The sequence below is a fragment of the Macaca nemestrina genome, chromosome 1, assembly GCF_043159975.1.
Source record: "Macaca nemestrina isolate mMacNem1 chromosome 1, mMacNem.hap1, whole genome shotgun sequence".
Classification (NCBI taxonomy): Eukaryota; Metazoa; Chordata; class Mammalia; order Primates; family Cercopithecidae; genus Macaca; species Macaca nemestrina.
In genome coordinates this window covers 166,472,267-166,488,134 of record NC_092125.1, presented here as the reverse complement: position 1 = coordinate 166,488,134, position 15,868 = coordinate 166,472,267, and the positions used below count along the sequence as shown (strand labels likewise).

Genomic DNA, 15,868 nt, shown 5'->3' with positions numbered 1-15,868 from the left:
GGACATTTTAAGAGGCAAAAGGTCATCCCATTGTACACACACATACACACACACATGCACGCACATGCACACACAGCTGTATTTTTCTATATACAGTTAACCATAGCATGAAATAATTTTTATGTTTTTGCTTTAAAAATATTTTGCTAAGAGTAAATTATTTGGCTGTGAATGATTTCTGGAAAATCATTGTGCAGATCATGAATTTTTTTGAAGTGAGAAAAACCAATTATTTTCAAGGGTCAACAACAGTTTTATGAATACTAAATTTGACAGTTAATGAAATCGACTGAATGTTAGTTTAGTAGTATTAATTTCATAGCTTGAAACCAATACAATTTTTTCAGTTTGCAAATTCTTCTCTCCCATTGGTCTTTGGCAATGTGCCAATGGTGCCTAATGGCTAAATGGCCCTGGGAAAAAGTGGAAGTGAGGAAACACTATACATGAACTTGCTTGTTTTCATCATTATATTTCATAAGCTCATCAAGGGCCTATTTTGTGTCTCCTCAAATAAATGCTGAGAGCAAAGGAACATCAGTACTAATATGATGGTGTTCCCCAACTACTTGGCATAAACTAACCACTAATCTTTTAATGCAAGATGAATCAAGATGATATTAAATGGACAGGGTGCAGTGGCTCACACCTGTAATCTCAGCACTTTGGGAGGCCAAGGCAGGTGGATCACTTGAGGTCAGGAGTTTGAGATCAGCCTGGCCAACATGGTGAAACCCTGTCTCTACTAAAAATACAAAAAGTTAGCCAGGCTAGGTGGCGAGCGCCTGTGGTCCCAGCTACTCAGGAGTCTGAGGTGGGAGAATTGCTTGAACTTGGGAGGTGGAGGTGGCAGGGAGCTGAGATCACGCCACTGCACTCCAGCCTGGGTGACAGAGCAAGACTCTGTCATATATATACACATATATTTATATATCATATCTATAAATATATATATAAAGTGTTCCTCAGTGTGATCTATGTTTATGTCCTTTATTATATCTTTTTAATTTTAATATATACTTTGGTGTTCCTACTTTATACTTCTTTTTCTATGAACATATATTGTTATTTGATGATAAGCATTTATTTGTTCATTTGGTCACTGGCTACCTAAATGTATTACATGCAGACATTGTACTAGGTATTCTATCAAATTTACTGAGGAAGTTGGCACCTGGTAAACATTTTCCCTTGTGATCTCCATCTTCCTAGGCAAGGGAGATGCTCTCTCCTATTTCACTAAGAAAACAGGCACCATCAAGCAAGAGCTTCTTCAGCTCCTACCTCTCATACCAAAGTATTATTCATTCCCAACCCTTCTGCACTTCAATTTTAACAGAGGCGTTGGCTCTCCCACCCAAAGCTAATCCCTCCTGATGTACTCTAGACTCCATTGCCTCCAGTCTCCTGAAAGAATTATCTCTATTAGTTATCCCCTTTCTCCTGCAACTTTTATCTATTTCCTTCACAAATTTATTCCTCTTAGCATGCTCAAATTTATTTGCAAAACAGAAAAAAATGTCTTCTCCGGACCCTGCTAGTTATCATCTCTCTCGTCTTCTGAAGCATTCTACTTAGAGTTGAGGGAAGTGCTCTCATCTAGAATATAGGGTTCTGATGTGGTCACAGAAGCCTAACTCATAGAATCTCAGGGGTGGAATGGATCAGTGGCCTCTCACAGAATTCTTTGAACAGTGGGGCAACATTAACATCAAGAAGACAGACCTTTCTTAAGCTTGCTTTGATTTTCATTGCCATTGTCCTTCTTCAAACCTTCAGGTTGTTACTTTCCCTCCTTTGGGTTATCAAACTATACACCCCCCTAATTTGCCTGCCCCAAACCTTCCTCCTCATTCCTCAAATATTGATTCTTTGAAATGCCATCAGGCTGGGCATGGTGGCTCACACCTGTAATCCCAGCACTTTGGGAGGCCAAGGCAGGCGGATCACTTGAGGTCAGGAGTTCGAGACTAGCCTGGCCAACATGATGAAACCCCGTCTCTATTAAAAAAAGAAAAATACGCCGGGCATGGTGGTGCATGTTTGTAATCCTAGCTAGTCTGGAGGCTGAGGCAGGAGAATCACATGAACCCAGGAGGCAGAGGTTGCAGTGAGCTAAGATCACACTACTGAACTCCAGCCTAGTGACACAGTGAGACTCCTTCTCAAAAACAAACAAACAAAATGCCATCAGAGCTGTCTTTCTTAAACAGGACACTGATCAGGACCAGCTCCAGCCCACAAACCTTGGCTTGCTCTCATAACCTGAAGAACGCCCAAACTCTTCCGAGGACACACGAGACCACTGAAGAAAAGACAGTCCAGGATCTGGCTCAGCCCACCTTTCTAGTTTATTCATCCTACCCCTTTGTGTTCCACCATTTTCTACCATTCTTGCTTCCTGGACATGTCCTGCCCTTTTCCCAAGCACACCCTTTACTCATGCGTTTCCTTCTACTCAGAATGTTCTCCCACATGTCTTCCAGTCAAAAGCCTACTCTTTATCAAATATGGTATAAAGACTACCTCTTCTTTTTTTTCTTCTTTTTGAGATGGAGTCTCGCAGTCTAGGCTGGAGTGCTGTGGCTGCAATCTCAGCTCACTGCAAACTCTGCCTCCTGGGTTCAAGTGATTCTCCTGCCTCAGCCTCCTGAGTAGCTGGGATTACAGGTGCCCGACACCATGCCCAGCTAATTTTTGTATTTTTAATAGAGACAGGGTTTCACCATATTGGCCAGGCTGGTCTCAAACTTCTGATCTTGTGATCCACCCGCCTCGGCCTCCCAAAGTGCTGGGATTACAGGCGTGAGCCATAGCGCCCAGCCAAGACTACCTCTTCTATGAAACTTTCCTTGGCATTATCTCATTCCTTGTCTGGGTGACAGTCTATTTGTTGTGTGCTCCTGGCCTCAAGCAATCCTCCAGCCTCTCAGCCTCCTGAGTAGCTGAGATTACAGGCAAGAACCACCACACCAGGTTTTAAGAGGTTTACTTGCTGGGTGTGGTGGCTCACATCTGTAATCCCAGCACTTCGGGAAGCTGAGGCAGGCGGATCACTTGAAGTCAGGAGTTCAAGACCAGCCTGGCCAACATGGTGAAACCCTGTGTCTACTAAAAATACAAAAAAAGTTAGCTGGGCATGGTAGTGCACGCCTGTAATCCCAGCTACTTTGGAGGCTGAGGCAGGAGAATAACCTGAACCTAGGTGGTAGAGGTTGCAGTGAGCCGTGATTGTGGCACTGCACTCCAGCCTGGGTGACAGAGTGAGTCTCCATCTCAAAAAAAAAAAAAAAGAGGTTTACTCTTTGACAAATCTCTTCTTCACTAGGTTGAAAACTCATTTAAAGCAAGAATTGACTTACTTACCTCTGAATCTCAGCCTCAGGCAAAGCGTTTTACATCTGACAGGGATTTGAAAATTACAATTTAATTTGCAGATGTCTCTGAACATAACTTTTTAGGAAGAGTAATCCTAATTTATCTGTAATAAATGATGTTACTTCATAATGATTTACTGGAAGATGAAATAAAAAGTTGAGTGAATTATTATAAAATGGGGTTCTTGCCAATCTAAACTTGGTAAAAGTGTTTTGAAAGGAAACTTGGATTTATGTTCTTAATTTCTAGCTCAGTAGTGACAGTTTTTGTTGTTGTTGTTTGTTTTTAAAGAACACAATGAAATAGAGGCCATACCAATTGGGGCAGAATGAATTCCCAATTACTCTCACAGTGAATCATCTACAGGCCTCACTGCAAAGGCTTGTTCACAACAAAAATTGTAGGTCAATATTATTAGCATTTTAGATATGATATTTTAGATATGACTGAAATATCTAAAATAAAGTCTAAAATATCTAAATAAAATATCTAAAATAAAATAAAGATACTCAGTCATATCTAAAATAAAAATGTCTTAAATATTTTAAGAGAACAATTTTGTTTTAACAGCACCTTTGGGACTAAAAACAAACAAAAATAACAAAACCCAGGGTCATCAATATAATAGGCTCAGCTGAGAAAGGTTCTTCAGCAAGTTCTAAACAACTCAGGAAAACTAAGAATCTCTAAAGTCACAAACTAAAGGCCTGAGAAATTATCTAGAAAATGGAGGCTTAAATTAAAATTCACTTCCATTATGTGGCTTTATCAGTTCAAACGCTTACTCCTTGAGGACAAGGCCACTTCTTTTTTTTTTTTTTTTTGAGACGGAGTCTCGCTCTGTCGCCCAGGCTGGAGTGCAGTGGCCGGATCTCAGCTCACTGCAAGCTCCGCCTCCCGGGTTCACGCCATTCTCCTGCCTCAGCCTCCCGAGTAGTTGGGACTACAGGCGCCCGCCACTGCGCCCGGCTAGTTTTTTGTATTTTTTAGTAGAGACGGCGTTTCACCGTGTTAGCCAGGATGGTCTCGATCTCCTGACCTCGTGATCCGCCCGTCTCGGCCTCCCAAAGTGCTGGGATTACAGGCTTGAGCCACCGCGCCCGGCCCAAGGCCACTTCTTAGACTTTTATCTGACATAGCCCACTATTGAGACCACAGTAAGGACTCATTTCATCTGTTAAATGATTAATGTTGACTCAATAAGTAGGCAACTGGCTGAGTTATCTCCATCTCACATTCCAAGGACAGACTTAGGGGAATCTTTTTTCTTTAAATCCAAAATGTTGATAAATGGCCCATATTATAGGCTGAATTATGTTGTCCCCAAATGCATATGTTGACGTCCTAGGCCCCAGGATCTCAGAATGTGCTTATGTTTGAACGTACATCCTTTAAAGAGTAAAGTTAAAATGCGGTTGTTAGGGCAGGCCCCTGGCCAGTATGACTGGTGTCCTATAAGAAGAGGAGATTAGGACACAGGATACACAGAGGAAAGTCCTTGTGAAGATTCAGTGAGAAGGCAGGGCAGCACCCCAAGGCAAGGAGTGAGGCCTCTGAAGAAAACAACCCGGCCCACCCCTTCATTTCCAACTTTCAGTCTCTAGAACTGTGAGAAAACAAATTTCTGTTGTTTAGCCACTCCGTCTGTGATGTTTTGTCATGGCAGTCCCCACAAGCTAGTACAGCCCAGGCACTGAGAACTAATTAAAAAACCCGACTCATGTGCTTAGCGCTACATTATGAATTTTCTTGCTCCTTATTTATTTATTCTTATTTTTGAGGCAGGGTCTCACTCACTCTGTCACCCAGGCTGGAGTGCAGTGGCTGCGTTCAGCTCACTGCAGCCTCCGCCTCCCAGGTTCAAGTGATTCTCCTGCCTCAGCCTCCCGAGTAGCTGGGACTACAAGGCACACACCACCATGCCCATCTAGGTTTTGTATTTTTAGTACAGACGGGGTTTCGCCATTTTGGCCAGGTTGGTTTCGAACTCCTAACCTCAAGTGATCTGCGTGCCTCAGCCTCCCAAAGTGCTGGGATTACAGGCGTGAGCCACCACGCCCGGCCTGGAAGGGAAGTTTCTAAGAAAAACTATTAAGGAATTTAAAAACTATGATGTACGTGTATTGTGGAGTATTATTGTGGGCAACTAATCTGATAATAATTGGAAGAATTGATTAACCAGCTCGAAATCGCAGCACAATTACCGCAGGGGTGATCAGCTCCCACCAGCCATTCCAGGAGGTTGGGAGTCGTCAATTTGGAAGTGTATCAATTAAGTGGCCCCGGCGCCCCTCGTCACCTTCCCCCAGGCGCCTCCTTCTCGCTGGAAACGTAGGGAACCCGACTCAAACGCTCTATGCCTATGGTCGTTTCACGGGAGAGCAAAATTAAGGGCAATATTGAGGACGCTCATTAATATTTAGTTTAGAAGACGGAAAGGTTCTTCAGCAAACCTGGAAGAGGCCCCCGGGCCCGCCTCCCGCCGCGGTCCCACACTCGCCTGACCAGACCCACACTCTCCCTGTCGAGGCCCCGCTAGAGAACGTCCCACCGACTACAGGGACAGAAAAGTCGTTTATGTAAAACGATATTTTTCCTATTTCGCCCCCACCCTCGTACAAATTTTGATTTCCCGCTTTTCCAACGCTTCCGCACCCTGAAACAAACCTCGTCTTCCTTTCCTCCCTCTTCTGGCTCCGAGGGCTACGCGCCCCGCCCCCACCCTTCAGTACCTTAGCAACGCGTCCTCCGTCCGTAGAAACCGGTTTCCGATCTCTGCCCACTTCTGAAAGGCCTAGAGAGCAGAGTTCTCTTCTCAGAGGGGCTTCGCTCACAGACTTTTGTCACTAAAAGCCCAGACTCCCCAGATGCTTACGGATATTAATACCGATTATGCTGAAGGAGTGGAAGGAGAGTCAAGTAAAGGAAGAGGATCAAGTAAAAAGAACTGGAGAACAGTGACTTTGTTTCCTCTTACTGTACCTCCTTTCTCCTTTTGTGCTATCCTGGAAACATCAAATTTCAAAAAGAAGCTTACAAAGTCCACCATGCAGCTTGTGGATCTGAATGGAAGTCAACAGTTTATATTTGAATATTTGATGGAAGATTGCTTTCATGGCTTATGGTATTTAAAAACAACAATAAAAACAAAAAACCATTTTATTTCCAAGACCAAGAAACCTCCCATGTGCTTAGTAAAATCACCCCTGTATTACTCAAGTTGTATAGCAAACTTGGCTGCACACACATACCATGTAGCGTTTTTATGAGACATAATGGTGATACACTCTGACATACATTCTGCTGTATTTACTGTATCCTAAGGAAACATTTGTCCTTAATGCTCACTTGTGTGAGCAGAAACTGCACTAAGGCCATGGGAATCATTTATTTTTAGAGTCATAATCTAAGAACGACTGACTTGAAAACAGCTTGTATTTAATTAAAAATGATGGGGAATTTCACAACATTGGTTAAATTTTAAGTCAGGGGTTGGTCATCATTCCAAGAATATACCTTATCTGATGCATCAAAATAGGAGGAAAAAAGCTTTAAAAAACAGCATTTCAACATCTGTGAAAAGAAGAGGAAAAAAAACACCTGCATTAGTCATCACAAGTCCGTGCTAGTGGCAATGGTAAAACTGCAAAAAAAAAAAAAAGTATAGTTATGTAGCAATCCAAATTTGGCTAGAAATTGATATTAATAGTCAAGGCATGAAAACACTGGAATCAATGTATTTCAAATATTTGAAAAACAAACAATACAATAATTAAAAGTAGAAGGTAGTTTGATTCTTTTCTTTTTTTTTTTCTTTTTAAGGCAAAGTCTTGCTCTGTTGCACAGACTGGAGCACAGTGGCATGATCATAGCCCACTGCAACCTCAACCTCCTGGGCTCAAGTGATCCTCCCACCTCAGCCTCCCTAGTAGCCAGGACTACAGATGCATGCCACTATGCCTAGCTAATTTTTTTTATTTCTATTTTTTGTAGAGACAGGGGCCTCACTCTGTTGCCCAGGCTGGTCTTGAACTTCTGGGCTCAAGTGATCCTCTTGCCTTGTTTTCCCAGAGTGCTGGAATTTACAGATGTGGGTAGTCACTGTGGCTGGCCAAGGTAGTTTGATTCTATTTTATTTTTTTAAGCCATATACATTCAAGAACAATGATTTGTATGGAATTGATAACTGGAATCTAGTTGATAGTGGTGATTTGTCTAGGATTGTTATAGTACCTTCAGCTCAAAAATTTGCACAGAGGTGAAAATTAGCTTCTTAAGTAAAGAATTGAGTTCAGAAATGTTAGGTACTCATTAATCTTCAGTCAATAAAATTTATAAAGCACAAATCTTATGAAATTCTTAGAATATTATCATTATCTCAGCTAATATTTATGGAACATGTTCTGTATGCCAGGTACTAGGGTACAATTTTAAAATGGTTCTAATTTCATCCTTTACTTTGCATTCTTAAAACTTAATCAGTATCTATGAAAAAGGTATTATCTTTGATTTTAGAAAAGACCTGACTGAAACTCAAAGAAATTATGTGATTTGCCCAACATCATATAATTAGTAAGTATAAATATTAATATAAGACAAAGTACAAAGTATTTTCTCTTTAATAACAAATGCTCCGTAAATGTACACAAAAAAGAATTCAAGTGGATTTTTTCCTAACTACTTTAATTGCTCTCAGTTAAATTCAGTATTTACTGAATGAGTTCATGAACCTATTATAGATAAATATGGGGTAAAGGAGCCTAATGACTGTTTTATTTTAAAAGTATACAGATTTCTTAAAATATAAACTGTTTTCTGTAAGAAAGCAAAGAAAGTAAAATCTGCAGACTTTTTGCTACTTCCTTTGAAGTAGGCCAACTACAAAGTTAGAAGGCATGTTCCCCAAAACTGCCCTTACTCTGACACTAAGTTCAGGGGGCCGTCAAAACCCTGAATAGAACCCTCAGGGTCGATAATTTGCTAGAAAGACTCACAGACCTCACTGAAAGCTATTGTATTTGGGGTTATAGTTTACTACAGGGAAAGGTTACAGATTACAACTAGCCAAGGAAAGAAGTTCACAGGGCAGAGTCAGTCCAGAAATACCAAATGTGGAGCTTTTATTGTCCTCTTCCTGTGGAGTCAGGACAGGTTACTCCCCAGCATTGTTGAATGGCAATGCACACATAGAGATTTGCTACCCAGGGAAGCTCACCCAAGCGTCGTGTTCAGTTTGTAGTGGGGCTTCATCAGACAGGCATAATTGGTCGATTGCCCACATGGTTAATCTCTATCTCCAAGCGGGCAGATACCACGTGACCCAAAGCTCTTGCTGTAAGTCACACTGTTGATCTCTCTGGAGTCCCCACCCTAAGACTATGCAGGTGTGGCCACCTCCCCATCCTAAATCAGATTGTTAGACTATCCAATATGACTCAAGATCTTCAGGCAAACAAAGATCTTCCTATCAGGCATAACATTCCTAGGGCCCAAAGGTTATGTCTCAGAAGGCAAGGGCAAAGGCCAGATTTTCTTTTCTTTGGGCAAGAGAGTCTTTCCTATAAATTCTTTACTACACAACTACTAGGTTTAGAAAGAATCAAAATTTGTGATTAATCATCCCAAATATGAAAATCCTGTGATTTCCCACCCCTGCTTTCTGTCCTCTCTTGAGAAAAGAGCATTTTTTTTCCCCTGCCCTACACAAACCATGAAGCCTGGGAGAAGTGTCAGTGTTCTTCACTGTTCCTAATGTTCCTTCCACACCTTTATGTTTCTTCTTCCTTAGGAAAAGCTGCCTCTTCTGAGGTTCATGACAACTATCTCTCCATATGTATTTACTAACAAATTCCCAGGCACTTCTCACTTTTACAGATTTGGGGACTTTCTCAATGTTCTTTTCCATATTAAATCTGTTAAGCCAATAGTTCTGCCTCAAAACTCTTTACCTTTCCAGATTAAAGCTATCTTTACTTCATTATCCCCTAACTCTGAAATATTAAGCTCTAGCAGGTCCTCTCTGATCACTACGTTTTATCCCATTTGCCCATTACCTCTCTTATTCTAGATAATATGCTCGTTGGTCACTTAATGACCTTCTGTTTCCTATTTGTGAATCCAATGGATATCTTTCAGGTCCTATGTTACTTGACATCTCTTCCGAATTGGACACGTTTTACTTCTGGCTCTTTGAAACATTCCCTTCCTTTGGCTTCAATTACACAACTCTCTCCTACTTTTCTTCCCCTGCCTGCTGTAAATAATCATTGTCCCCTGGGATTCTTTCTTGTTTGTTTTTTGGGTTTTTTCTTCTCCCTTTGTTTCCTTCATAGGCTTGATATTCCCTTCAGAATTCAGTCAAAACCGTGCAGCATAGAATATTAGAACTTGTACCATCTGAGCCCATTCTATGTTGAACTGAGTTCTGATTGTCTTTCCAGCTTTATCTCAGCCAACCCATGGTACAGAAAGTGACTACCTTGTAACCTAATGGGAACTTTCACAAAGTTTTGGGCTTTTTATATCTGTGTCTTTTCATGCCATTCCCTCAGCACAGGGACTTCAGAACTTCTGCAGCCCCCTGGTTCTAAGGATGGAGAAAGTTATCTATGTTAGGCCAACGAGATCACAACACCCTGACCACAGTGACTGGCTCAGGGAGAGGCAGGTGACTAACGGGAGGCCGGTTAGGGCCCAGAAAATTTGATTCCGGGACTTTGAGCCTTCAGGGAAGATGACTTCCTCTTCCAGTCTGCCTGTTATGACAATTTGAGTCTTATGCTGTGGGAGCCACTATGAAGAGCCTGAGAGTGGAGTCCCCCCAGGAGAAGCAAACTGAGAGCTGGACCTGGGCAGTATCATTTGAGCCCAGGATCAAGCTATCACTGAACCTAGAGCTACTTCTAGACCTCTTCAGCTAACATGATCCAATAAGTTCTCTTTGTGTATAAACCAGTCTGATTTAATATTCTATAGAAGCCTAGAGACTGATAATGTGCTCAACAAATATTTGTCAAATGAGTGGAAACCATAAAATGGATAGAATAACTATCTCAGAGGGCTGGTCTGAGAAGTAAATGATTTACCAATCATTTACTTTTGCTAGGCCAAGCACAGTGCCTAGCAAAAAGCAGGTACATGAACGTTCATTACGTTTCTATGCCTCCAGCACTCTCCCTGTCACCACACAGCCACACAACATAGCTCAGAAACTGCTACCTGAACTTGATTATAAGTTCTAAGAAAACTCATATTCACAAAAATTTGACTTCTTCAGTCCTAGGTTTTTCCCCGTAAGTCTTTTTCTTCTATTAAAGACCACAACTTAATATTTATTTATGTTTTTAAAGATCACAACTGTAAACATATTCATTTGTATAGCATCTGCTATAGTTTGAATATTTGTCCCCTTCAAAACTCATGTTGAACTTTAATCCCCAATGTGGCAGTATTGAGAGGTGAGGCCTTAATTTATTTTTTTTTAAATAAAGATAAAGTCTTGCTATGTTGTCCAGGCTAGTTTCAAACTCCCGGACTCAAAGGATCCTCTACCTCGGCCTCTCCAGTAGCTGTCCTACAGGCAAGACCCACTGTACCCAGCTTGGTGGGGCCTTTAAAAAGTTCTTGGGTCATAAGGGCAGAGCCCTTATGAATGGATTAATGAATTATGTGTTAACGGATTAATGGATTATCATGAGAGTGGGATAGGTGGTTTTATAAGAAAACGAAGAGACACCTAAGCGAGCAAGCATAACGCCCTTACCATGTGATGCCCTGTGCCACCGTGGGACTCTGCAGAGACCTCCCAGCAGCAAGAAGGCCCTCACCAGAAGTGTCCCCTCAGCCTTGCACTTCTCAGCCTCCATAACTGTGAGAAATCATTCCTTGTCTTTATAAATTCCCCATATTCAAATTTTCTGCTACAAGCAACAGAAAATGGACTAAGATAGCATCTTGCAAGGCTTCACTTACTATACATGCAAAAGCAAAATATTTAAAGTAAAAGATTGTTAGATCTGACTTCATAAATATTTAAAATTTCTGTATGTCAAAACAAGTCATTAAAAATGTAAAATAGGTTAAACTTGGAAATGTGTATAAACCAAGAATATCATAAAATTTTACAAATCACTAAGGACAAACACCATAATGAAAAAGAATGTATGTTGAGTATAGTCACTTTACAAAAGAATACCTACAAATGATCGTTAATTATATCTTTGATGTTCAATGGCATAGTCGAAGTCATGTGCATTAAGCCAATAAAATATAATCTTTTTTATCATCTTGGCAAGCTGGGGAAAGGAACAGAGAAAGATGCACATCTATGCTGTACTGGTTGAACTGTACGTTGTTAGGATGGGAATTTACAATTTGTATAAAAACCTTCAAAAATGTTTTAATCTTTGACTCAACAATTTACTTCCAAAAATTAATATTTAGAAATTAATCATAGAAATGCACAAAAAGTTGTAACGATGATTTTATTTAATATTTTTTATAATGATAAAAAATTTTAAAGTGGGATAATAATATCTATCATCTATGTATTGAATTCTCACTTATTGGGTTTATTATGTGTCAATTACTGCATTTTCACATACATTGTCTCATTTATTCTTCATTTTATCGATTAAAAAATGAATTTAGAGATATTAAATATTCTGATCAAGATCATAAATCTACTAAATGGCAGATTCAGAATTTAAACCCAGTGATATTTTTTTCCAAAGCCTATGATCTGAATTACTATTTTTAGATTTTCTTGTCAAAATTTTTATCTAGCCATAGGATGATATATATGATACAGCTATTACAAGTAGTATGAAGAAATACATAACATAGGAAAATGTGTATGATAATGTGTTAATTGAAAAAATTATAAGATTAGAAAGCTTCATCTACAGAATGATTTTTAAGACAAAGTATGAGTCTCTGTTGAAAGAAAAAGATCTGTAATTAAGCATCCTCAAAAGAGAGTTATCTTAAGGTGGTAAAGTTATATCTTGGAAATATTTTTCTACTTTGTATACTTTTGTATTTTCTTAATGCACAGACTAATTCATAGTAGAAACTATTAATGTATTATTTTTGCAGCCAACAAGTTATCAAAACACTTCAACATGGCCAAAAGACTTTTTTCTTCTTGCGAAACTGGAAAAGTCAAAAGCCTCTTTAAAAAAAAAAAAAAATTTGAAATTTCTTTCCATTGGGTGCTCAAAAAAGTTTTTACAAGTCAATTCCAGGACTCGTGACTATAATCCCGGCACTTTGGTAAGCCGAGGTGGTAGGATCATTTGAGGCCAGGAGATCAAGACCAGCCTGGGCAACACAGCAAGACCCCATCTCTACTAAAAATAAAAATAAAAAAAATTACCTGGGTGTAGTGATGCATATCTGTAGTCCAGCTATTCAGGAGGCTAAGGTAGAAGGATCCCTTGAGCCCCAGAGGTTGAGGCTGCAGTGAGCCGAGATCACGCCACTGCACATCAGCCTAGATGACAGAGTGTGCAGCAGGATAATTAAGGAATCAGAGAGATCGAGGGGTTGAGGAGGAATTATTTAATTATTTAGGTGCACAGACCCAGTCGGATTAACATCCAAACGACTGAGCCCCGAACAAAGAGTTAAGCCACCTTTTAAGCATTTTGTGGGGCAAGGGGAGATTTGTGCAGTGGGAAGCATATTACAGAAGTGAGAAACAAAGACAGTTATTCGATTAAGACATGCATTACATTATTTCTTACTTTTTAAGGAACAACATGTTTTATGACTTGAGATTATCTGTTTAGTGACCTTGCAGCTGCACAGCTAGAAGAACAGTCTTCACAATGTCTGGGAAAGGGAGAGACAAGGCTCACTAGCCACAGAAAAATAGGCAGTCAATTTTTAAAGGACTTCAGCTCTTTCTCTTCCTCATGGGAAATTGGTTTTTCTTACATACAGCTGAGTTTTTGCTTAAACATTTTAAAATTTCTTTTAATTCCTGTTCCAAGTGAGATCCTGTCTCAAAAAAGTAAAAGATAAAAAATTTAATTTTTTAAAATTAAAAATAACATTTTTACAAATTGTATAAAGCTAAAGACTAAAACAATAATTTAGTGAGTTTAAAAGTAAAAGATAAACCAATGGAAAATAGAAAAACTCAGAGTGGATTAAAGAAAATTCTGTGGCCATCCCATTTTAAATGCTTCTCTACTCTTTATTCCAGTTTTGTGGCACTTTTACCTAAAGGAATAGCAGAGACACTTTTGTGTTATGCAGAGCTGAAGCCTCTCCCATTGACCTGCTCTCACAGGTATTTTATAAATACAGCAACACAGAAATAATTGTTTAAAATGTATTTATTTTTTATGTTTTGGGACAGAGTTTCACTCTTGTTGCCCAGGTTGGAGTGCAATGATGTGATCTCAGATCCACCTCCTGTGTTCAAGCGATTGTCCTGCCTCAGCCTCACGAGTAGCTGGGACCACGGGTGTATGCCAGCACGCCCGGCTAATTTTTTTGTATTTTTAATAGAGACAAGGTTTCACCATATTGGCCAGGCTGGTCTCGAACTTCTGACGTCAGGTGATCCACCCGCCTTGGCCTCCCAAAGTGCTGGGATTATAGGCATGAGCCACTGCATCTGGCCTGGTCTACATAATTTCATTACAGCATAAACCACTTTTAATTGAACCTTGTGTTCAGAGTATAGCCTTACTTAATCTTCCCCATAGCTCTAAGAGGTAGGTATAACTATGCCCATTTCATAAATAAGACCACTGATTCTCAGAGAGATTAAATAACTTGACAACTTTCTTAGATAGTAAGAGGTTAATTCTTTTTCATTTCAAAGCCCAGGATCTTTCCACTTTGTCTCACAGCATAACAAAATCAAAGGCTATGCATGTGCTCCCCAAAGAAAACTTAGGGTAAATATCCTGTCTGTGACTCAAGATATATTTTACAAGTGGCTAAGAGAAAAACAATCTTTAGACTCTTTGAAAATGAGTAGCATGGCTTTTAATATAGTGCTGGGGAGGATTTTTGCTTTAAAAGTAAAATTAAAGGTGAAATGATAATGAATATATAAATATCATTATAAAGGGTAATATTGTCTTATTTTTGGCTCTTTCAAAAGCAGACCAAGCAAAAACAAGGATTTTTAGTATAAGGATTTATCTGGGAGGTGATCCCAGAAAGTGTGATGAAGTGAAGCAAGGAAAGATGAAATGTCAATGCATTAATCAGTGGGTCACTGCTGTGGGAGACCGGGGCTCAATTTCTCTGAGTAGCATCTAAGAGTTGACGGAACTGATGTAGAACACAGTGCAGAATTGCCCTTTCAATGGGTGAGGAGGCTGGAGTGTTTTTGTTCACCAAATCCCATCTACCATGAATTGATGGTTGTTTCTGGGACATTATGTCTCTGGCACTTCCAGCCTGCCCTACAAGTAGGCTTAGCACACTCCTGAGACCTGAAACCGTCCTTAGGTGGAGAGACACAGGGGCTTGAAGTAAGATGCCACTGCGTATAAAAAAAATTTTCTGCGAAGCTGTAGGTGACCTTGAGAATGGACTGAGGGAATCTAGGCAGGATATCAGCAGAATATGCCACAGGGATCAATAATAAGTAAATGCGTGTTTGTGTGTGTATGTGTGTGCAGCTTGAGTAGAATAAAATGCAATTTCATAAGTAGTTTCAAAAAGAGTAAAATGCAGAGAAAACTATGTTCTCTTACTGTTATAGACCCTCCTACCACTTGATGGCAGCATACCAAAGTTTAGGTGTTTGAAACTAAAAAATCAATCAATAAAAAATAATAATTACTTGATATGATGACAAATATTGACAATAGCTGCAAAACAACTTTCCCCAAATGTGCCCTTTTCCAGTTGATGGTGAAGCTACTGTTACTATATTGTGGGTTTTCAGAACGATTCTTTCAACACGTCGCTTCTCCTTCAAATCCTGCCCATCTTGACACCTATTCTAGATTCACGAAATCATTACTACAGAGCAGTGAAGCGCTTGAATTAATGCCTAAACCACTTTCTTACTTTGTCTATCTCTTTACTTTTCACTGCTACTGGGCCTGAATTTGTCTCTTTTATATTGGCATTCCTTATAGAAACAGGAAGATCCTTTTTAAAAAACAAATTTTTAAAGAGAAGAGCTGTTTTCCTAATTCAAATGTTGACAAAAAGGATTATTAATGCTGATAACTATAACCATTCTTCTGTATTCACTTCTTCTACTATAGTCACATGTCTTCTTAAGCTAGTTAAAATGATTTATTTTAAAACCCTATGAACGAAATTTAATTGAAAGTTAATGTCAAATACCATTATTATCTTGAACTAAATGTAAAATTAAATATTGATAAATTTTCATTAATTCTAGAATGATTGATATTCTGTCAAAGTCCTCCTGTAATTCCTTTGATTTCCCCCAACTGATTTGGTTGTAACTATGTGGGCTCTTTTCTTCTTCTAGCTTCTTAAATGC

At 39.6% G+C, this 15,868-nt stretch overlaps 1 protein-coding gene across 14 annotated transcripts in view; it reads right to left on the bottom strand.

The window, feature by feature from the left end:
* Nucleotides 1-13,075, bottom strand: part of C1H1orf141 (chromosome 1 C1orf141 homolog) — a 69,698-nt gene extending 56,623 nt beyond the window's left edge. For 7 of the 14 annotated variants that reach the window (XM_071091494.1, XM_071091521.1, XM_071091527.1 and 4 more), the window contains exon 1: nucleotides 6,046-6,116. The gene's annotated coding sequence lies outside the window, so the exon portion shown is untranslated. The other 7 variants (XM_071091496.1, XM_071091501.1, XM_071091507.1 and 4 more) reach the window with 7 other exon arrangements.
* Nucleotides 13,076-15,868: the final 2,793 nt, after the last annotated feature.